This window comes from Sciurus vulgaris (assembly GCF_902686455.1).
Source record: "Sciurus vulgaris genome assembly, chromosome: 6".
NCBI classification, from domain to species: domain Eukaryota; kingdom Metazoa; phylum Chordata; class Mammalia; order Rodentia; family Sciuridae; genus Sciurus; species Sciurus vulgaris.
In genome coordinates, this window is record NC_136466.1 from 1,453,086 (window position 1) to 1,477,343 (window position 24,258).

The window sequence follows — 24,258 nt, forward strand, 5'->3', positions numbered from 1 at the left end:
CAAAGTATCAGTTGCCCAGCTGGCCTTGAACTTGTGATCCTCCTGCCTCAGGCTTCCAAGTACCTGGGATTACAGTTGTACACCATTATACTCGTCTGTTTGATATATTTATGCCATTACAGATTTACGTATATGATTCTATCACATCTGTATTTCTTTGCGTGTACATTATATTTTTGGATGCAGGTATTTTTCTCTTAACCAAAACTTGTTTGTATTTAGTGTGTAAATTCCTGATATTGTGCTAACAATGTACTGTAATTTGTAGCATCTGGCATGGCAACTAATACTGTGGTAAATCCCACCTACTCCAGGTGTTCAAAATCACGTAGCATTTCCAGTACCCTACATAGGAAAGTGATTCTCCATCTCTCACAGCAGGAAACAGTTGAGTGTTAGTCTGCCCACAGCGTCCTTCATAAGATGGAAGCCATGCTTGTTGACCACCTTCACTGTGTGCAGGCTTTGTGTCCACCCACTCCGGTGGTCCTCCCAGGCAAGGGGAGGTGGTGACAGAGCTAAGCGTGAGGAAGCAGGCAGGGTGTGCCTGGCTGCCAATCTCCCAACACAGGCCTGGAGTACACACGCCTGCTAACACTGGCCAACTTTTCAAATTGTGTGCTCCACACTGTGTCTTTGAAATCTTCTCCTATGACCCACCTCAGGAAGTCTTCTGTTCGTTTATAGTCTACCAAAATTTTGAAGTCCAGCCTGAACCTGGCTACAAAGAACTATAAAGTACTTTGTTTCCCATTTCTAGACTATAAATCCTTGTATATAATAGACAAAAAATATTAAATGTCTTTATAGTGAGACTTATACATATACTGACAGAAAATAAGTTAAGTGTCTTGTAGAAAGAAAGCTGCAGCAGGACACTGACTCAGGAGGTCCACACAGACCATTGGACTGCCTTTACTGTGCAATTCATAATTCCCGCCTCCAACAGCTTTGACCTCCCCTTTAATAGAGGTTTGATCCTGGTCAATTTATTTCACACCACCATAAACTTATCTTTTTTCTGGAAATTTTTATATTAAGTGAACACATCGATTTTAGTTAAATCCTTTTAACAGAAATGCTGAATTGAAATATGGAAAACATGCCCTTCTGGGAATGGAAGGCATCCGGTAATGACAAAATTTCAGGGGGAAGTCAATAAGGTGACCAACCACCCACCTCTGATTAGGTCCTACCTGGTAAAGTTTCCAACCAAGAGCACCAGCAGCTGGGGACCAAGCCCGCAGCACGTGAGCCAGATCCAATCTATAGCACTGGCTGTAGTCATGCCAGGTACTGTTGGCTTCAGGTACACCTTGATATTGTGCACTCACGTACACACATGCACACACGCACACACGCACATTCACTACTGAGTGAGGAGTTATCATTTTAAAATCTGATCAGGCACAGTACATGCTAATTTAGAGGATACATCAGTTGCTAATTAGATATACAATCCTGGCCATCTAACTGTCTCCGTGAACGTGGGCTTCCTTGGCTGTGGGCTGCAGGCTGTGGGTGACAGATGAAGACCATCCTGTGAACAGAAGCTAATGGCTTCAAACAAGTTCCTATCTGGTCTGTGTGTCAAGGGAACAAACTCAGAGGGGCAAAGCTTTCAGACAGCACAGTGCAGGATGGGTGAGAAGCAACAGAGGGCCACAAGGTCTCAAGATGCATTCCCTAGAGAACACCAGAAGGGCTTAAGAGGCAGCAGAAAGCCTACAGGTAAAAGCAGATTTTAAGAAAAGAATTCAGAATGCTCCCAACACGAAGAACTGATCCATAAAGTGGTAGAAATGCTGACTACCCTGATTTGATCATTATAAAACGTATGTGTATTGAAACACCACACTGTGTCCATAAATAGATATGATTATTATGTGTAGAGAAAACTTTAGAAGGAACCACTAAGCAAATTTAGAGGAATATAGACTTGTGCCTGGGGCACCACTAGACATGTCTATTGTGTACTTTGACATGTGGTTAGCAGGCCTTACGAGCTCAGCAGCTATGTTCTATTACACTGAATTAAGAACCTGATACCTGATTCAGTTTTACTTATTGGAAAATTTTAAGTATGTTTGAAACAACCTATGTACAGGAATCTTTTTTTTCCATAACAAATTTCATAATCCTAAACATGAATTATTTCTGATGAAAGTTTTGTGACCAAAAGGAATAATTATAGAAGTGGATTTTAAAGACCTGATATAAAATTTATAAAAAGTCTCATGCATACTATGTGTTGAAATGATAACCTGTTAGATCCTGTGTTAGCTCAGCTTTCTGTCACTGTGAAAAAAAACCCCTCAGATAATCAACTTCTGAGAAGGGAAGGCTTATTCATGGTTTCAGAGTTTCCAGCCAGTGGCAGCTGGCCTCACCAATTTGTGCCTGTGGCAGGACAGAACATGCAGAGGGAACATCTAGAGAGGCCAAGCTGCCACTGTTGGCATCTGGAAGCAGAGAGTGGGAGCTCCCAGCGTGCCCTTCAAGGGCAGCCCAAAGACTTCGCTTCTCCCACAGCCCACCTCCGGAAGCTCCACCATCTCCCAACAGCACCGCAGCTGGTGCCCAAGCTTTCCACACGTGGCCTGGTGACACTTCAAACCCAAACTGCAGCAGAAACAAGGTTAAACCATTAGTCAAAGTAATTCCACCGTTTTCTAAAATTGTATGTATCACTTGCATTGCTGGGCAGTGGTGATTGGGAAGAAATGTGGTGTGCGAGTGTGTACATACACAGATTTCATAGTTCTTTGCTGTGTGCCACATGCCTGTTCAGAGACTTTGTGGTGCACAATTTACTGCTCACAGCAATCATGAATACCTAGTGCTAGAGGTCCCTCTAGGGACTTGATATGCACTTCTCATTTATAAAGCCCTGCAGAGTTCTCTAGGTATAGATCACTCTTTATTTTCACACTGAGGAATGGGTGAGACTCGTTTAAATAGAACTCTGATAAAAAGCTTACTGTGATTGATTGATTCCTTCAGGGAAGGGAGAGAGAGGCGTGGATAAATGGAACAGAGGTACAAGTAGGCTCCAGCAATCACATGCAGAGAAATCAGTCAAGACAAGCAAGCATTTCCAAAGTCCAAGTTCAGGACCAAAACAGGGCTCCTGAGCCACATCTGTGAAGACACAGGCCTGAGTCTGTGACACATCTTTGGATCTGGTGATGCGCATGAGCATAAAATCCACCCCGAGCCAGGTGTGGTGGTGCACTCCTATACTCTCCATGGCTTGGGAGGCTGAGGCAGGCAGATTGCAAGTTCAAAGCCAGCCTCAGCAACTTAGTGAGGCACTAAGCAACTCAGCAAGACCCTGCCACAAATAAATAAAAAAATTTAAAAAATTAAAATGTGTTGGGGATGTGGCTCAATGGTGAAGTGCCTTAGGGTTCAATCCCCCATACCAAAAACACCCCATCTTCCAGAACATTACGGGAGCACAGAACTGCCTCCAGTTGGGTTTCAGTGTACTGGGTGTGTATTCATCAGGACTGGTTAAGTACAATGTTGTCAACTGGGTTCATTTATTTAATGTAAGAAATAAAATTCCTTTAATTTCTGCATATGATTTTCATATTCACTGTAGTAAAGAATAACAGAGTGCCTGGTTCTTTTCCAGAGTTTTGCCCAGACATGCATGAAGGAACCAAGCTGCGTGTGTGTACAGGCAGCCTCACTACCATCCCACCCTGTTTCTGATACCGGTCTCCCACGCTCCTGTGAGCAGGAGTGTTCACGCACTTGTCACCTGAAGCTGGTGGTGACGAGGCTCTGCAGTGCGTGGACCTCCTCCTAGATGCCGTGCTGCTGAAGCAGGCTCACAGCTGGGTGTGGTTGGCCCCAGGTCAGTGATGAGGTCTCAGGGCTGCTCAGGACAGGGACCCGGCCCCTCCACAGGCTTGACTGCTGGGCCAGGATCCAGCTCCCCCACCCTGGGCTCTCCCGTCCCTGACACCTACGTTTTCCTGGTGCCTCACGCCCACCCCCTTCCATCCTTCGCCCAGGAACCCCCCCTAGCAAGGCCTCCGCGGTTCCTTTTTCCATGTGTGGGGTGGCCATGCTTACCTGAGGACTAGCTTTTCACCCGTGGAAACCGAGTTCTGGCCCGTGAAATGCTCTGTCCACCTCTGCCCTCTTTGCTGCATGGTGTAAAGGGCATCGAAGAACAAAGTAACAGTGACCTGCTCTTGGTTCTCTGCTTTTATTTAAATCTATTGAGATCCTGAGCCTGGGTCAGCACACCACAGCTCTCCAGGTGTGTACACTCCGTGCTCACAGAGCTGCCGTCTTTGGGTGAGAATGTTGCACCCACCACCTCCTAATCTCACCGCAGTGCATCGTTACCTGCAGCCAGGCAGCGGACACAACATCACCGCCAAATTGGCGCTCTGTGTGTGCCCAGTCTAAAGCCCGGGGCCTGTGGTTGGTGGTAGGAACCACAGAGAGAGATTTTAGAAAGCAAAGTACATAAAAATACAAGAGAGTGTGTGTAGACGTAGAGGTAGATTCCTCCACGGCACTAAGACGAAAGCAAAGGCTTTCTTCAGCACGCAGGGCTTCGAGGTTGCCTCTTTGATGTGTGGTGCATGACATCTGTGGTCATCTGTCTGCAGTGAAAATACAGAATTCCATACTTCCTGTCTCAAGTAGCACAGCATGGCGTGGACATCCTGCTAGCTGGATGATAAACACTCTTAGACTTTATTTCTCTAATCTTGACCTTAAACGGAACGAGGATAGCGCCATTCTGTGGCGTTGACCAGGAGAGACCCACAGTCGACTGCTCTTGGGAGAGGACGCTGCTCTGTTTGACTGGACCTGACGGAGCCTGAGGCCATGGAGACGCTGCACCCTGGCTCTGCAACAGCGCGCTGGTGTTCCGAGAGACCGGCAGGTTCTGTGGGCCTAAGCTGTGCACGTTGGCGGGCGCCCCGCATGCCAGGTTGACTCTGAGCAATTCGTCCTGCTTCTCCAGCAGAGCTGAGTTCTGCCCGCAGAGGTCCTCGGAAGCTGCGTCCTCCAGAGACCAGGGCTGCCGGGAACCAGCTGTGCTTGGTTCACACACAGCAGCGAGGCCCCGTGCACCGCAGCTGACTTCAGAGGAGCAACCACCCGGCCTTGCAGCGCTGTGTCTTCCTCCTCCTTAACATGCTCAGTGTGGTCCCTCAACTCCTCCGGCCCAGAACCTGCTCTTGGCCCTGATCTTAGAGTAGTCTGGCTGACACTGTCCTGGGTCGATGGCTTGGATTGGCTTTGATTTCAAGGTGTTTGGAAGAACTCAGTCTGGTTCATACAGAACCCTTCTCCAGGAGCACACATCCTGAGCTCCTGAGGTTCCTGGAGGTCTCAGAGACTGGGCTAAACGAGTCTGGTGATCTCAAGCAAAAGCCCAGGTGCAGGCCTGAATGTGCATTTGGCTCTGAGCAGCAGACTAGCTGATAGAGAGAAATTCTCTTTCTCAGATTGTGGCATCAAGAAGCCGGCCAGCATGTCCTCAGCATGTTCAGGAGATTCGATTTTAGGTGTGTTTGTAGTTGCTGTCTCTTCATGGTGAGTGGACCCTTCTGCCACTGCAGAGCGTGTGCCTCTTCTGTGGAGCTTCCTGCCTGAAATCCCCTGGGCTACAGATACGGATCCAGCCACCACTGCTTCCTGGACTGGCCGGCATGGAGCATCTTTCTACCGGTTTTGACGTCAGCCTTGGCACGTCCTTACGGCTGGTCTGCATTCCTTGGAGACAGGTAGGTGGGTCTCATTTGTACAGTGTCCATCTAACCTGCCTGTGTCTTCTGCCTGGGGAGTGCCATCCTACCCTGTTTGGAGCCCACTGGTCCTCACAGCTCTGCGGCCTCCCACCGACTGCTCCCCTTTTCCTCTGTCCAGCCACCTCCGTTCTGTTTTGTGATCGCATAGTTGGAGTCATCTCTCCTTTGCACTTGCACACCTCTCACACGTGGCTCTCTGTGACGATGGTGGGGATTCCACAGACCATCTGCTTTTACTGATAGCTCTACTGAAATAACACACACTATTTCCCTTCATTTCTTCCCTTTCAACTTCATGCAATGGATGTCACAATCACATCTTTTCATAACGTATACATCTTGTGGTTTTGTGATCATTTTATGCATTTATATTTTAAGGTATACACCATAGTTAAAAGTGATTTGCACACCAGCATTACAATACTAGAGAAAACCTGTTTCCTCTACCTCCCTCTGAGAGCGTTGCTGCTGCGCGTGCTGCTGCTGCTGTCTAGGGTTACTTCTTTCCACGTGAAGGTTCCCCTGAGCATTGCTTTTGAGGACAGTCTAGTTATGGTGACCTTGCTCAGGAAAGCTGGTTTCCCACCTTTTCTGAAGGCAGTTTGCTGTGTGTATCCTTCTCAGTGAAAGGTCCTTTTCTTTTAGAGCTTTGAACATGCTGTTCCACTCCCTTCTGGCAGCTGAGGCCTCTGCTGACAATTCTGTTGGTAATACCATGGAAGCTCCCTTGTGTCCACCCAGTCACTTTGTCCCTCTCTTAGGACGCTCTGTGTGACTTCTGGAAGTTTTCTTATAATGTGCCGTGGTGTAGGCTTCTTTGGATTTATTTCATTGAATCTTCATCTGTTTGGATGTCCATTCCATTCCTAAACTCTGGCGATTTTCTAGCACACTGCAGTGTTGGGCTATCTGGTCCTCTCCCCTCTTCTCCTCTGGGAACTCCCTTGATCCACAGGCTTGTCTTCTTGTGATAATCCCATCAGTTCCCTGCTTCCACTTTGCTCTACCCATTTTTTTTTCTTTTTTGTTTGCTTGTTTCTCCCTCTGCCTTGATAACCTCAAATCACCTGTACTCACAGTTACTGATTCTTGGGTATGTTCAAGTCTGCTGTTAAATACCTCTAGTAAATTTGTCAACTCACTTATTATATTTTTTAAATCAAATTTTATTTTGGCTCTTTTTAATATCTTCTTTTTATAGATAGCATCATTTTCCTGATATGGTTTAGTTATCTACATGTGGTTTTTAAGTACATGAACATCAACAATATGGTTGTTCAGGTGATTCATAGATTTCCATGTCTCTAGGGTTAGTTTCTGGAGGGTGGTTTCATTGCATTTATTGAATCATGTTTCATGTTTCTTTGTAATTTTATGACTTTTCTTTCATTCGTTGGTATTTGGACATTTGCTGCCCTGCAGTGGACCTACTGAGGGAACAGGAGGATGCACACACGCCAGGTTCAGCTGAGCCTGGCTCTCAGCCAGGAACGTGCTCACTGCTGCCAGGAGCAGCTCTGCCCTATGATGAGCATGTGCCACTGCTCTCCAGCACACTGGTCCAGTGAGCTTCCACCGCTCTCCAGCACACTGGTCCAGTGAGCTTCCACCGCTCTCCAGCACACTGGTCCAGTGAGCTTCCACCACTGACCAGCACACTGATCCAGTGAGCTTCCACTGCTCTCCAGCACACTGGGTCCACTGAGCTTCCACCGCTCTCCAGTACACTGGGTCCACTGAGCTTCCCTGCTCTGCAGCACACTGGTCCAGTGAGCTTCCACCGCTCTCCAGCACTGGGTCCACTGAGCTTCCACCGCTCTCCAGCACACTGGTCCAGCGAGCTTCCACCGCTCTCCAGCACACTGGTCCAGTGAGCTTCCACCACTCTCCAGCACACTGGTCCAGCGAGCTTCCACCACTCTGCAGCACACTGGTCCAGCGAGTGTCCACCGCTCTCCAGCACACTGGTCCAGCGAGCTTCCACCACTCTCCTGCACACTGGTCCAGCGAACTTCCACCACTCTCCCGCACACTGGTCCAGCGAGTGTCCACCGCTCTCCAGCACACTGGGTCCAGTGAGCCTCCCAGGATGCTCTCCAGCACACTGGGTCTAGTGAGCCTCCCAGGACGCTCTCCAGCACACTGGTCCAGTGAGCTTCCCAGGCTGCCACTTCCAAGGTACAGCACCACACGCTGAGAAGGCAGATCCAGGAGAAAATGGAAAAAGATATTCTTTTTGGAAATTTTACATATCTATTAATCAAGTCTGTAGCTTTATTAAATGTGTCAGAATCATTAGCTGAACTTCAAAAAAAGTCATTGGCATAACCCATGAACGTATAAAGCTGGTCAAAGACGGAATACTCATTGAATCACATGGAAATAATCTCGTTTTTAATAGTAACATTTTCATAGGGAGTAAAAATGTTTCCATTTTATTTGATATTATTAAAAGAAGATATAGAAATGAAAGCTTGCCAGGCACGTGGCACATGCCTGTACTCCCAGCAGTTCAGGAGGCTGAGGCAAGAGGACCTTGAGTTCAAAGCCAGCCTCAGCAACTTAGCAAGGCCCTAGGCAATGCAGCAAGACCCTGTCTCTAAATAAAATATTTTTTAAAAGGGCTGGGAATGTTGCTCAGTGGTTAAGCACCCCCGGGTTCAATTCTAGGTACCAAAAAGTAAAATAAAAATAATTGCTTATGTCAAAAAGGGGAGATAGAAAGTGAAAGAGGATTTTACATCATGTACAACCAGAGGGATAAGAAATCATACTCCTTTCATGTATGACAGGTCAAAGTGCATTCTACTGTCATGTATAACTAATTAGAACAAATAAACGAAGGGAAAGGAGAAATCTGCAGTCACTAGGTGTGTCGTTACAATGGAGAGGCACCAGTGGTCACGACGACTAAGTTAGAGAAGGCCCTGGAGTACAGGAGGATGTGCACCCTTCCTGCCCAGAGGCTGTCTGCGAGCACACTGTGCAGGAGACTTCCCGCTCTCAGCCCCCTCCGTCTCCCACTCTCTCTCCCTCTCCCTTCCTCTTCTGCCCTCTCCCTCCGGTGACCAGCCAGACCTGAGCAAGAGGCCACCACGCTCCTGCGGTCACACTGTGCTCTCATCTTAATCACGCACTTGCTCACCGTGTTTCTGAAATTCTTTGTCCTGGAAATCAAGCCTGTGGTAATTTTTTAAAACCCTAGATAATCCTATGCCAAGGACCTGCTTTGACGATGCTTCCTGCTGTGACCTGTGCGTGCGCCGGCTATCAGACCTGAGGAGTGAGTTCGCCTGACAGGAAGGAAAAACAGCCTCCCCTGAGGCCCGCAGACAGGAACAGCGCACACTGCCTGAGGCTGATGTTTGCCGGCTTAGAGATTTTTCTGGTGGCTCCCTTGGGCCCTAGTTCTTCTTCTTATAAAATGAAGAATTTGGATTTTGTGATTCCCAAGAAAATTCCGTCTCTAAATAGACTCATTACCTTATGTGCATAATATTATCAACCAAACCCAGCGTGCCCCCAGGCCACACTGACTGGATGCTGTAGTCCAGGCGCCCCTCAGGCCCCTTGGCCTTTCAGCCGTGCACAGGTGTGTGTAGGGAAACCAGGTCTGGCAAGCTTAAGAAAGGGTTCGTTGGCACACATGAGCCACGGACGGAGCCCGGTTCTCTGTGTTCATTTTGAGTTATCCCAATTATTCTCTGTGCAAGACGACTGGTTATTTGATGAATCTAATTTTTCCCAGTAAGGATGCTTAGTGACCTTTTCTTAGTTTTAATAAATATGCTTACATTTCTCTCCATGTTAAACACGGCGTGAAGACAACTGTGTGGAGTCTCATGGTTCCTAACATGACCTTCCGTACCATCATCGCCTCAGGGGACTGGATCAGATGTCATCTCAAAACAGAGGCGGCCTTGACCGCTGCTGACGTGGTCTCCAGGCTTACTAGTAAAACCCAGGGGAAAGTCAAGCACTCGAGGGCTCCCAGAGGAGAGTGGCAACATTTCAGGGGTCCAGACGCTAACTGCCCTGATTAGATCATCTCCTGCTATATATGTGCATGGAATTATCACACGTACCTGTAAATATGAACCAGTGTGTCAACTTAAAAGTTTAAATCTTGAAATAATTAAAGTGCACACTTCAAAGGAAATTCAGGGTTACATCAATCAGCTCCTGCTTGACTGGACGGACATGTAGGGACAGCACCTTCTGGACGTGCCAGGTCCTCTGCAGCCCACACGATCCCTTCCATGGACACTTACTTCCCTACCCCCTGAAGCCCCAGGATTCACTCACCTGGAAGGATCAGAAGCCCTTAAGTTTTCTTTCTCCTGAATCCTCGACCTTCCGGTGTGCGGGAGAAGCTCGGTGTCAACACCCTCCTCTTCCCCGTTAGCCTGAAACAGTGCTCACGGAGCTCCGCCCCATCCTGTGGGAAACAGGACTGAGGGAGGAGTCGAGGGCAATCCAACGGGAGTGTGCGGGTCCCTGTGGACCCTCGTTGGCTGGAGTGGCAGCCATGGGCAGCCTGGCTCTGAGCCTTGGCCTCGGCTGGCTCTACTCTGCCTCTTCTTGTACTGTCTCCCTGGGAGGTGTCCAGGTGAGAGGCCCTCCCAGGCCTGGGTGTGCTCTGCTGCAGTCAGAGGGACGCCATCCTCCCCGAAGTCCACCACGCTGAGGCCCGAGCTCCAGGGTATGTTTGAAGGGGCCAAGAAGTGGGCTCTAGAGACTTTTGCCTGTCATTTCTACAGAATTCATTACTATGTTTCCTCTGAGGTTGAAAGGCGGCATTTTGATTTAAAATATCGCTCAAAATGAAGTTGTACCATTATTAACACACAGTAATCTCACTTCTCTTTATTCCACAAAAAGAAAAACCCACATAAGGGCGAGAATTATAGTCACAGGCATAATATGAGTTATAGTTGCGGTTCTGGTTGTCATAGAAAAATCTGAGACAGCATAAATTCCATTAGCAGAACAGTACAAATCCACAGCAGAATAAATGACAACGATGGAATCAACTTCAATTTTAAGTGAAAACTCACATAGAGCTGTGAGTGGCTTGAAGAATATATTTTGCAACCACAATGTTAAGCCACATAGACTGGGACACAGTACCTTGGACCTCCCTCTGCGCCTGCCCTTCCCTGGAAACCACCGCTCTAGGTTCAGCTCAGATTTAAACGCTGGCCCCGGGGCCCTGCTGCTCACGGCTCTGCGTCTGGCTTATTTCTCTGAGCGTAACGTCCAGTCCCAGCTCTTGTGCCGCCCAGGGCCAGATTCCTTCCCTACGGCGAGGACCGCCCACGCGCATCAGCCTCCTGTCCTTCATCCCCTCTGCTGAGGGGCGCAGGAACCCACCAGGGGCTGGGGCAGAGCCGCACCGCGGGGCGACAGGTGTCTGCCTCTGGCGTCGGTTCCCTTGCCGGGCAGGAGCGGCCGGCTGGGCCGGGGCACGTCTATTTCGGGAGCCCCAGGACCCTGCGCACTGCCCCACGGTGGGCACCGCTGTGCGCTCCCAGGGGGTGAGGGAGAGTTCCCTCCCCAGGGCCGCTCACCATGTGTTCTTTGGAAACAGCCCTTAGACCAGCCTGGGTGGAGACGAGGCCGGGGAGGCTGGGCGGCCAGCTGGGGAGAGTCCAGCACTTCCCCGGGATTCAGTGAAGATGGGAGGTGGCGTCAGATTGAAGAGTGCCGACCTTAAACTTCCCCTGCCTTTCACCTTTTCTTTGACTCTTTTAAACGATTCTCTTCTCGGTCTGCCAGACTCCACAGCCGCCTCTGCTTCGCTTCTCCCTGGATGGTGGGCGCGCAGGCGCGTCACCTGGGCTCAGGAGCGAGATCGTGGCCTGGGTGTGGGGAGGCCCGGGCCCTGCAGACCGGGAAGGCGGAGATGCCGTCTCCGGGGGGGCCGGCTGGGCTCCGGAGGAGCAGGTCCCACGGGGCGGCTGCTCGCCCGGCGCACAGCACGCAGGGGCTCCTGCTGCGCGGGCCTGGCCGCACCTCTGCAGATCCGAGCGCGGACTCTGCTGGGAAACCCTCTCCTCCGCGTTGCGGCTGCTCTCGCTGTCCCTGGTGTCTCTTCCCTGGTCATGGCATCTTTCATCGTTCTGTATCAGTTCATTATTTTCTTCAAGTAATTGGACTTTCCACTTACTTCTCTTTTCATTTGTCCTGATGTCTCTCCCCCTTTCGTTGTGCACTCTGGCCACAGGCACGACTGTAACGGTGTGACCTGACATGGCCTTTCCCTGACGTTTTATGTCTCCCTTGCCTCCCTCTCCGTTCTCCTTTCTCTTCCCCGTCTTCAGGTGCAGCCCAGTGTTAAGCTCGCTGTCATCCTGCCGAGCATTTCGGCACATTGTGCACGCTCTCTCACCCTCTTTCACCCGTTAGGAGAGGCGTGGAGAACTCGGGAGAGTAGCGACATAGAAGGAATCTGGGTCCTGACTTTGCAGAACTTCCCTGTTAGTCCTGGGCTGCCTGACTTTGTCCTTCTTCTACCTGTGAATATTCTCACTTAAGCAAATAATAACAATGTAGTTTGATTTGCCAGGTTAATGTACCTGTGTGTGTGTGTGTGTGTGTGTGTGTGTGTGTGTCTTCTGGTCTTCAAGATAATGGCTATGTTAGAAAAAATAACTGTATTTCTTCATAATTAAAGATACTGTTTCTCAGTATCATTTTTTTCTTTTTCCCCTAATATAAACTTTAAAAAAAATAATTAGCAAACATTTTTAATTTTTAGGCTTTTAAAAAAAATCTTCATATTCGAAATAAAAACACATTATCACACACATAAAAATCAGTGCATACTCAGCAAAAATTGATTAAAGAAAAGAAAAGGAAGGAAAAAAGAAAAGCAGATGGAACTATCCCGAGAAGGAGACAGAATGGGCATTCATCAGAGGCCTTCATGGATTTGGGGGACTGTGACAGAGGTATAGAAACAGCAGTCTTGAATTTGCCAGCTGCAGAAGAATTGGGAAAAAAATATATAGGAATACAAATTTGTATATCATGAGAAATCCATCTTTAACATCACTATGAGTTTGCGTGGACCTGTGCAGATGTGTGTGCATGTCTGTGTGTACAGATGCCCATTTGTGTGCACATATATGAACTGTATATTGCATGTGTGTTCTTGAGCTTGCACACACAGATGTGCACACATGCATATATTTTGAGGGAATTTGGGAAACATTTCCTGATCGCAGTTTCATCCTACTTTTTACTTCCCAAAGGAGTGCAGAGGCCCTTGCTGTCTCCGAGCTCCCACAGGAGAATTGATCTGATTACAAGTGAATCCATCAGGGTAGAACTGGAAACCACTCAGCCACAGCAGAGCTGCCATAGTGAGCACGCTGTACACAGCACACAGTGGAAGAGGAAGGTCAGTTACTGCACCTCAAAGCCCAGACGGCGTCCTGGGCGGCTGCACTGACTCAGTGCTCATTAGATCAGGGAGCCATCTCCTGCTGCCTCCAGGCGAGGACCTCGAGGAGATGGACTGACTGTGCCCAGGTGTGCACCAAGCCACCTCTCCTTTTGGTCCTCCGACCTCATCGAGCCAAGTGAGCGCCAATCCCAGGGCTCAGGAAGCTCTGCCTCCACAAGAAATGTAAGTGTGGGGGGCTTCTCACCCCACCCTGCCATGGAGCAGGAGGCAGAAGTGCTGATGTTCAGTACACATTTTAATACTCACGGACACATCCTGAGCAGAGACGGGGTCTGAAAGGATGAGACCACTTCGATGTGTCTGTGCGTCTGTGCGTCTGTGTGTGCGCCTGCTGAATGCCAGCAGAGCACCACATTGCTGTGTTTGGATTTGCAGTGTTCCCTGCAAAGGCTCATGTGTTGAAGGCTGGTCTCCAGTGCAGGAAAGCTCAGAGGCGGTCTCTGGGAGGTGATTGGATCATGCAGGCTCTGACCTCACCAGTGCCGGGTGGACACTGGGGAGGGGTGGAACCTGCAGGAGGCGGGGCCTAGTTGAAGGGTGTGGGTCCTGGGGGACAATATGTCATCCCTGCTTTGCAGCTGCCTTGGATGAGTGGCTCACTCCCGCATGCCCTCCCCATCATGAGGTTCCCTCACCTCAGGCCCGCAGCAAGGGAGCCAGTCAACCATGGACTCAAAGCTCTGAGACCATGACCAGAACAACTCACTCCTCCTCTGAGCCTAGTTCCTCTGGTATTCATCGCAGCAAAGAGAAGCTGACTGCCAGAAACCTCAGTTTCCCCTCCCCTCCTTGTTTCAGATTGAGAAGGTGTGCACCTTCTGGGATTCACAGGTGCTGATCCGTTCAAATGGCCGACATTGGACATTGTGAAGATGTCATTTTCCCTGGGATGTCAGACGTGATGGGATCGAGCACCTGCGCAGCCCAGGGTTTTGGTCCAGCAGGGGCCCCCCTTATGGTCACCCTGCCTCTGGGTTATTTCAAGCCTGACGTGGGTTTCTCCCCCTCCCTCCTCTCCCCCTCCCCCTCCCTAACCCTGGGAAGGGAGACTGGCATTCCTCCCGTCCTCCCATCCTGGCACTGCTCAGCTGCCCTTGAGCTCACACACCACTGCACAGAAGTGATTCAGACTTGGCACAGCACCCGGAGACCTGAGCAGCAGCCTCTCCCAGGGCACACCTGGACTGCAGCCTCTGGGACGGGGGTCCCCTGTCTCTCCTCTGCTAACAAAGCAGTGTAACTTCTTTTACTTTTTTTTCTCAAAACTGCCTCCATTATTGGCTAGGCATTGGGACGAAGACTGAGCTGTTGGTAACAAGACCATTCCAGGAGTGAAGTCACATGACAGAGACAATAGCTGTGCCGGACCCTCGCCAGCGAGTCCGCTTTCACTGCCTTTCAAGACCGGAACTTAGGAACTGCTATGATCTGAATTAAAAAAAATTTATACCAGGCAAAAGGGCTTAATTGCTTCCTTTTTCATTTAAAAATATTTAAATATAAACTGTGTATTAAAACATTATTAATAAAAATGATTTAAAATTATGAAATTAAATAAGAAATTTATAATCTTAATATCAATTATATCAACAATTACATTAGATGCTAGTGGTGTTAAAAGAACAATTCAAAGGCAGATATTGTCAGAATAGTCTTTTTAAAATGACCTAAGTATATGCTGTCAACAAAAAATTCACTTTAAATGTAATGGTGTAAGTAAGTTAGAAGTAAGAGAATGGAAATATATATGACCCAAACAGTAATCAAAGAAGCCTGTGGTTGCTGATTTTAACCCAAAGAAAACAACAAGAATAAACAGGGACTGCAATAATAGAGCCATCAGCTCAGCATGAGCAACCCTCACGGCAGAGCTTCAGAACCCAAGGAGCAAGCTGACTGCAGCCATAGAGCGATGGACACACCTGTAACCATGGCAACCCACAGAGCAAGCTCAGCAACAGCCAGAGCTGGCCCGGTGGGAACAAGCAAGTGCAGAAGAACTGGACAGTGCCTGCAGCCAGCCGCCTCCACCAAGGGCTGCAAAGGCCTCTCCAGCACAGGGTGCACATAGTGAGCAGGAGGCCAGCTGGGGTCCAGGCAGGACGTGGGTTTTCTTTGTTCTTTATAAGGTTCATTTTATTTTGATATATAATGTTGAGGTGAATGAATGTTTACCTTGAAAATATTCTCTAATTGCATCAAATTGTAAACAAGGTGATCACTTCTTAAGGGCAAAGTAAGCTTTTTTAAGAGAGATAGAAATTCTAGAACAAAAATGATGAAATCTTTTAAAACAATTGTATAAGAAAGGTATTTCCTGAAAATATAAAGTTCATGATATTAAATATTGAAATTTGCAACCAGATGAAAAATATTTTCTATATTATAAAAGCAGAACCTTGACTTCAAGAGAATTACAAAATTCAACTTAATTTATCTATTAATTAAATAATTTTTAAATCATAGATAATCACACCTGAGGCTCCACCACCCACACAACACCTGTGCAGTCACATGCACAGCACTCCCTTATAACATCCTTTGTCCAAGTGTATTTGTTGCCAGGCCTTTTTTGAAACAGCAGAAATCAGAAATTGTCCAATGCGAGGGAAATCTGAGAAACAGAGAGCATCACATGGACCCAGCATGGCAGAACGAAACCTCTCCTAGCCTGCCACTGAGCCTGGGTCACGTCCATCGTGAAGTGATGTCCCACGGCTGGCTGGCGTGCAGCACCAGGGTTTTGTAGGAAAGAATGTGAATGCCTCTTCGTGAGCTTTCCCTTCTCTGGGCTTCACAATGAAACCCAGAAGATCCCGGGAGCACTAGACAGGGTACAGGGACAGGGAAGAACCGAGGTCTCCCAATATCCCCTTGGCTTTGCTTTGTGAAACTTTTGACAGAATCTACATGAGAAGTAGGGTAAGACAATGTGATTAGGTCCCACAACCATATCAGCAAGGGAAACATGTGCGACTGTGACCGAGAAGGTCTGAGTAGAGGGTCTCTGGCCGTAAGCAGGGGAGCCGGAGCAGGTGGCCAGGGACTCCTTCCCAGGAAGGCAGGCGGGGGGCGCTGAGGAGCAGCACAGCCCAGTGCTGGCAGCAGAGTCCTGCACGGGACCTGCGACGGGTGCCATGGCGTGGGGGGTACGTGGCGGGTGCGTGGTGACGTGGTCACGGTCCTTCAACGCTGCAAAAGAAAGAACATGGCCAGGCCAGGCAGGGTTTCCAGGTCGGGGCCAGCTCTGCAGCAGGACAGGAGGCTCGTGTCTGCGGAGCAGGACAGAGGCGGCTTCCCAGGCTGGGACACGGAGGGCAAGCATGGAGGGCGTCCTGAGGAGGACGCTGTGGCACCTGCAGCGAGGACACGGACAGCTGTGTTCTGCTGCTCCCCATGGAGACGGAAAACGTGTCGGTTCACTGGGAAGCTGTAGTGAGGACCAGGATGACCTGGCTCTCGGGAGCTGCGCTGGGGTGGCCCAGCAAGGGGAGCCAAGGGCCAGGCGGGGGTGGGGTGCAGGTGAGGCCGCCTCCTGCCACGGCTCAGCCACGATGCAACCTGGAGGCAGCTGTTGGGGAGGCAGAGGCTCCTGTGGACTCCAGTCCTTCAGCTCCGACACTCCAGCAACGGATCCCCTGCCCACACGCCAAACGGCATCGTCTACTCAGTGGTCTATGCCACCCGGTGAGGTACGACCCAAACAAGGAAAGCTTACAGCGATTCCCTGCTTGAAGCTCAGGAGGGACCCCCGTACAGGCCGCCATCCCAGGAGTCTCGGACCAGGAGCTGGACAGCAGCCAGGGACCACCCTCCTGGCTTATCGTCTCCTGGACGTGTTTGTTTTCTTCAGCTGGACATGTAGTCTTCTGATCGAACACGAGGGTATCGGAACGGTCACGGGACACGGGGACCTGGTCCTGACGCGGGAGTGCATTTTGCTTCCTGCTGTCACTCCACCTTATGAAGGCCTCCGTTGGCACAGACAGGACACTCCAGGGCCGTTTCTCCCAGGGCGTCCACCTAAGAGATGCCCACCATGTTCGACCTTCCCAGCGGGCCCCGCACTTCCTGCCGCTCCCAAGTGTGCCGTCCAACAGTTTCCAAAACAAAACGCTGGGTGAAGATGAAGGACCCGCAGGCAGGGGTTCCTTCATGAGTCCCTCAGGGTTGCAGCCTCCGAGGAGAGCGAGCCTCTTCTCTAGCCAGAGGCAGCTCGGGTGGCCCAGCCCAGTCAGACCCCGCGCACCTGGGAATGAGGGAGGATGCAGGTGTGGCCTGTGGGATGTGCACAAGATACGAGGGAGCTAATAAAAGGCGGGTGCGGGGAGGCTCTCCACCACCCACAGACTGAGGGCCTCTCTTCTCCTTCAGCCCAGCGCGACCCAGAAACAGCTGCACGCTGACGCACATCGCCTCATCCTTGGGGTGGTTGGCACCTGACTCTGATGTTCTGACGGAAGGTGTAGAGAAGAGGCTGCATGGCCCACGTCACACGTTTACATGTAAAGGTCACCTTGGCGACAGCTGCCAAGAACCTTCACTGCTTTGAAAGTGAAAACCGACTAGGCAGACACTAACTGCGTTGCGATAGCTCTCGTGGATCCAGAGAATCACATGCTGCATTCTAAGAAAATTTTCAGACATAGGCGTGTGACACAAACTCCTGATTTAGTGCGTTCCCTTGTCACTAAGAACACGGTGGCTGAGTTGGTTTTAGCTCGCCTCTGGAGACTGCGTGTGCTCACTGACACGCTGGCGACCTCCTTACAGGGCAGGTTCTCAGTCCAGAGTCCAGGGCAGGTCCTGCCGTCCCTCGGGGTGCTCTGCCTGCTGGGCCACCGTGCCACTTAGAGGGAGCAGCCAGAGGAGGGCTGAGCTGAAAGGCTAGTGCAGACTCCAGGCTCGTCACCCTGGCTGTGGCCTGTGCCCCTGCGTGGCACCCACGGGGACGGCCAGGCCCCCTCCTGCACCCACGGGGAAGGCCAGGCCCCTCCCAGACAGCAGAGGGCCGGCGGTGTGGAAGCCAGGAGTGGTCTCTGTCTCCCCTCGGCAGGACACTGGCCTTTGCCTGACTGCTGGTCCACTTGGTACGGACAGGCATCTAACAGTGGGTATCTCACCAGGTGAAATGGCCCCATTCTCAGTGTCCACCTCTAAATAGCTCCCCCCGCTTCTTAGTCAGGGTGTTTCCTTGCTGATATTTTGAAAATAGAATTCATTTACTTAGGGTTTCAGGTCGCCCAGGAAGCCCTGATCGACTGACTTTTTCTAACAGGATTACTTGCTGCATTTTTATCAACAAGTCAGCATCCGTGCTTGAGAAACGTCTGACTCAGCCCAGGTGTTCCGGAAACGTCCATGGAGACGGCACATCTCTGAGGTACAGAGGACCGCGTGTGGAGCAGACCACCCGGTCATCAGAGGGAGGACCCTCTTGCCCCATCTAACGGAGATCTGTGGCCCAGGGTCCCTGGTCAGAGCATGTCTGAAAATGCTCAGCGGGACACCCGCACTCAACCGGCCTCTTTCCCCTTGCATTGTGGGCAGGAGCCGGGTCGCCCACCTTCCCGGCACGTGGCGCGGGTACTCAGACAGTCATGGGCCAGAGTGGCTGCAGAACAGCTCTCCACAGAGTTCACACTATGGAGCCTGTGAGCCCGTGCAGAGGGGCCTCCTGAGCAGTATCGACGGCGTACTCCGGCTTTCCGCACTTACCATTCGCGCTATGAGTTTGAGTTTCCGTTCTCAGTCGCTTGTCTGTGTTGATGTCTCAAAGCTCCTGCCTGCTTCTGGTCGACAGGAATCTCTTCTGTGCCAGAAGTTTCTCCTGAAAGCCTTCTTCACGTCCGTGTTCCTCAGGGTGTAGATGAGAGGGTTCACCAGCGGGGTGACCATGCAGTAGAACACGGAGATACTTTGCTGATGGTGAAGTTGTACTTGGCTGGCGGGCGGACATAGGCAAAGATGATGTGCCGTAGTAGATGGTGACCACCGTGAGGTGGGAGGCACAGGTGGAGAAGGTCTTCTTCCGGGCCTCCGGGGAGGACAGCCTGAGCACGGCGGCCACGATGTTGCCGTAGGAGGACATGGTGAGAAGGAAGGAGCTGAGAATCACCACGGAGCTGCAGGTGTAGCCCAAGGCCTCCGCCAGGAAGGTGTCTGAGCAGGAAAGCTTAAAAATGGGGGTCTGAGTCACAGAAGAAATGGTTGATCTTCTGGGGGCCACAGAAGTGGAGGCGAGAGATGAGCACGGTGGGCAGGAGAGGGGCAGTGAATCCCCCCAGCCCAGACCCAGCCGCGAACCGCAGGCAGAGCCGGAGGCTCATGAGGATGGGGGTATCGGAGAGGGCTGCAGATGGGCCACATAGCGGTCGTAGGCCATCACCGCCAGCAGGATGCACTCGGTGGCCCCCATGGAGAAGAAGAAGTAGTACTGGACGATGCAGCCGGAAACAGAGATGGCTGCGCACCTTCGACAGGCAGGTGGCCAGCAGCTTAGGCACCGTGGCCGTGGTGTACCAGATCTCCAGGGAAGGACAGGTTCCCCAGGAAAACGTACATGGGTGTCTGCAGCTCGTGGACTCCGCCAGCACGATGAAGATGATGAGGGTGTTCCCCAGGAGGGAGAGCAGGTACACCACCAGGAACAGCGTGAACAGCGCCGGCTGCAGCCCGCGCGCCGCCAGGGAAGCCCAGCAGCAGGAACTCCCTGACCGCCGTCCCGTTGGCCAGGTCCATGCCGCCTCTCTGGTCGGAGGGAGCCGACCACTCTCAGGGGAGGGGAGGCTTCACCCAGGCATCGGGTCGATCCTCAGGATCAGCCTCCAGGGGAGGAATTCTGATGATCCACGTTCTATAGACGAAGAATGAGGGGTGCCGGCCGTCTCCCCAGGTCTCCTCACCCTGCGGTGACAGGGGTCAGGACCCAGGAAGGTGGCTCTAACCAGAATCCGACTCGTACCCGAGAGGAGGAAGGTGGATCACCCTTGTCCCTGGGAGCTCACCTCCCAAATCACAGAGGTGCCGGAGGAGCTGGAGGGCTGCCCTGGGGAGGGAGGGGTGCCAGGCCTCAGCTGCAGGTCCTCACCTGCTCCATCAGTCAGGGGCTGGCGGGGGACGGTGGCGCCAGCCTCGGGGCACAAAGCAGAGGGTGGAAGGAGACCGGTGTGGAAGACGTCTGCTCACAAACACGCTTCGCCCTCCCGAGTTCTGGCTTATGGGATTTTAGAACCACTGTCTGGTCATTGCGTCCATTAGGAACAGTCAAGCAAATAGATTTTTAAAGGAGTCGGAAAGCTTTAGAGAAACGAGGACCCCCAGGGGTGTTGCCCATGGGCTTCAGTGCCAAAATATCCAGATGATGCATAGAAAGAAAAAAAATCTGGGAAAGCAGCATAAAGATGCTCCGGTACGTGCGGCCTGAGTTGAAGTGTATGCAGTCTCTGAGGAAACCACACAGACCCCGTATCTCCAGCATCTCCGGAAACGGCCGCTGAGTGCGATTTGAGCATCAGCTGGGTCCTGTCCCTAGACCCCTGGCTTTGAAATGTGAAGACTCTGAGAAGCCCCAGGCTTTCCCGCAGTGTGCCCACTGCCTGCCGTGCACTGGGCAGAGAGGTTTTCACTGACAGATCCTGGAAATCATTCTCTACAGCTACAAGATCAAGTAATGCTAGTGTGGTTGGGCATATTATTAATCCCCAAAAAATACTAAGATTTTTTTTCATAGTTCTATAACAAAAATTCAGTTCTACTTCTTGCTACCCCACAATCCTAAAGCATTTGAAATGCTATGAACAGAATTTAAAATTTAAGTAAGTAATTTGTATAAAAGAGCTTCAACTAATTTTAAAAAATATTTTCCCCATTTTTGTTTACCTGGTTCCTTCAAAATATAGCAAGATCCGTGCTGTTTCTGTAAGACTGAGGGTTGAAGTGTCTCTCGTTGCTGTTAAGGAGAGGATGTTGTGTCGTTAAGGAAGAAAGCAAACTCCGTGACTTAAGGCCTGTGGTCGGAGCCTGCAGGCGGACTCGGCTGGTGTCACATGGCCCTCCCTTCTCCTCCATCCTGTCTTTGGTCACCTCATCCCCTGAACTGATAAGCAGGCTCCATTGTTCTTCAGCTGCCAAGCTATCGCAGCCAAGAGAGAGAAAATATTCCTAAACCAATCAATGCTTCATTAAAATAATATGCAAATGTACAAACCCACATACTTAACTTTGTGGTTGGATCTATAATCTGCAACTGTTCCTCCCGTCAGCGAAGTGAGCTGGGAGGGGCTCCGGCCTGGCCCAGGGCACCCCAGCAGCAGGCTCAGCGGGGCTCTGAGCCGGCCCCTCCGGAAGCTGGGGAGGAGCAGGTGTGGTTCTTCCCTGCGGGACGCTCCATGGTATATCCTGCTGATTTCAGGAATGTAGTGTTAGTCCAAATAATCTTTGGCGTCTCCCTTCAGCCAGGACCAGAGCTGGAAGGTATTGAACCCAACTGCCTCACAGCCCCGCAAAACGTAGGGACCCTCCAGCCGCCCGTGTGCTTCGCCCACACACAGCCCCTGTGCTACCTGTAGACACCCAGGCCTTGGATTTTTGTGGGTGCCCCTTCTTCCCCTGTGGTCCAGGGGTGGGGAAGGGAAGGCCAGGGATCTCCCTGTGAGCTTATTATGATTTCCTCAGCCCGGGAGAGAGTCGCTCTCTCTGCTGTGGGACAATCACAGGGGCCCCTGAGGACCTTCCCTTTGCTGAGGGTCAGGGCGTCCTCCCCCAGCGAGGAAGGGCAGAGGCACTGTGGAGGCCTCAGGGACGTCCCCAGGCCCCAGACCTGCGCTGCAGCGGCCCTGCCTGTGGTACTTCCCCCACAGACAGGGCTGCAGGGAGCAGCGCTGGCCCTCCGGGCCCTGGCTCCACGCCCAGCATGCATCGGCTCCACCCGCATGATCACACGGCCACGTTCTCTAGTGCACACAAAGCAAGCCTCGGCCATTGCAAGTCATCCTTCACAGCGACAGAGCTACAAAACCAAAAGGAACCCACTTCCATGGAGATGAGAGAGCAGGCAGAGAGCTCCCCCGAGGACGGGGCCTGCACCCGGAGGTCAGGGCAGCGCTTTCCCAGGCCAGGCCGGCGCCGAGCATGCGCAGAGTGTCGCAGGCCCCGCACCCTGGTGACAGGGGAAAACGGCAGCCTGCACATTCCCACAGCGACAGGGACCTGGAAAGAAGTGTGACCTTGTCCAGATTACTCAAGGAAAAATGATTCTCTGACCTTTTAGATTTAATTTCATTTTATTATATACTGAAAAGTTATTTGTGGGTTAGAAAGTTATGATTTCTGAATACAAATATCGAACCAAACTAATGAAAATATACATGATCACAAATACTTAACACATTTGTGACGAGAACACCTGAAATTTACTCAGTGGTATTGCAATATGCAGTGTTTATTTAGTAGCTATACCAACCCTGGTGTGTGATGGCTCTCAGAAACAGTCCAACTGCCTCTGGCTGGACTTTTTCTTTCTGTAGAGTTTTTTGAGTCCCTTATGTGTCTTGAATACCAGAAATAGAGTTGCAAATATTTCCTCCCTAATGTTCCACTAATTGCTTCCTTATTTTGCAGAAATTTAATCTTGTTGTAATTCTGTTTATTTTTGCTTTAACTGCCAGCATTTTGGAAGCCAAGTCTAAGATGGCATTTCCCAGACCAACGCTGCGTTGCCGTCCCTGTCCTTCTAGAGGTCACAGTTCAGTCCTTATGCGTAAGACTGATCCGCTCTGAACCGGCTCAGTACACCGGGGTGACGGAGTCCAGTCTCATCCTTCTGCCTGTGGATGAACCGTCTCCCCAGCACCACTGGTGAAGAAGGCTGCCCTTCCTCAGGTGTGCTCTTGGTACCAGCCTGTGGGTTGCTCCCAGGCTCCTGTCCGGCCACTGGTCAGCGTGCCTGCTGACCGTCCGATGCTCCCCCGGTGCTCCCCCGGCTGCTCCCTACAGCTCTGTGACGTGGTTTCTGGTGTGTGGCCTTCAGCTTTGTTGTTTCACACAAGGTTGCTCTGGCTGTCAAGGTTGTTTGCCGTTCTGGTTTCATGAAGTTTAGTTCTAACATTTCTGAGAAAATGACTTTGGACTTCTGATAGGAATCACGTTGCCTACTAGACCCAGCGTTGGGCAGCCCCAACGCTTCACAGCGCTGCTTCTCCAGTCCACAGGCACAGGACACACTTCCCTCCCCAGTGATCCGGAGTTCCACGCACCCACTCGAACATCCTTGGATGCACTAAGCATCCTATTTTTTGGTGCTCTTGTAAGTGGCATTGGTTTTAGATTTCTTTTTTGGACAGGTGCTTGTGAGGGAAGAGAAACGCTGCTTTTCTGTGTGCTGATTCTGGTCCCTGTGGCTGGTCCGCTTCCCACAGCTCTTGGGGAACATCTGGGGTTTTCTCTGCACGTGGTCCTGTGCTCAGCGAGACAGCGTGGCTTCCTCCTGCCTTGTTTGGGCGCCTCTCGGGTCCCTGTCTGTGCCGTGGCTCCCTGGCCAGGGCCTCCAGTGCTCTCCTGGAGCAGGTGTGGGACTGTCGGCCTGGGTGGCGTCCCCTGCTCAGCTTGGGCCTGTGCAGGTGTCAGCTTCTGCGCTTGCTGATGTGTCTTCCTTGTGTACCTCTTTGGTTCGGTATCATCATGAAAGGATGTTGGATTTGTTATGGGCGCAACTCAAGAACAGACCGGTCACCACTGAGGAGTCCAAATCTGAGAGTCTTTATTAACCCGCTGGTCGACTGTCTCACGCAATGCCCCCAAAATGGCTATCGGGAGAACAGCCCCGACCACAGGGCTGCAGGGGCTTTTATACCAGAAACCAGTGCATCAGTCTTAAGTGTCTGTTGCTATGATTCAAAATTACAAACTAGCATCATGGGATCTGAAATCGTTAGCAGAGGGGGAAGCAGGTCAAAATGACCTTACTTAGGTACAAACCAAAGAGCGGTTACTAACACCTAG

General features: G+C 51.0%; 1 long non-coding RNA gene and 1 pseudogene across 3 annotated transcripts in view; both read right to left on the bottom strand.

Annotated features, from left to right (window-relative positions):
- LOC306663292 overlaps window positions 1-24,258 on the bottom strand; it is a 726,016-nt gene that overhangs the window by 565,901 nt on the left and 135,857 nt on the right. The window lies entirely within an intron of this gene.
- Window positions 19,031-19,998, bottom strand: LOC306663319 (olfactory receptor 6F1-like; annotated as a pseudogene). The gene has a single exon. The product of its transcript is annotated as an olfactory receptor 6F1-like (transcript).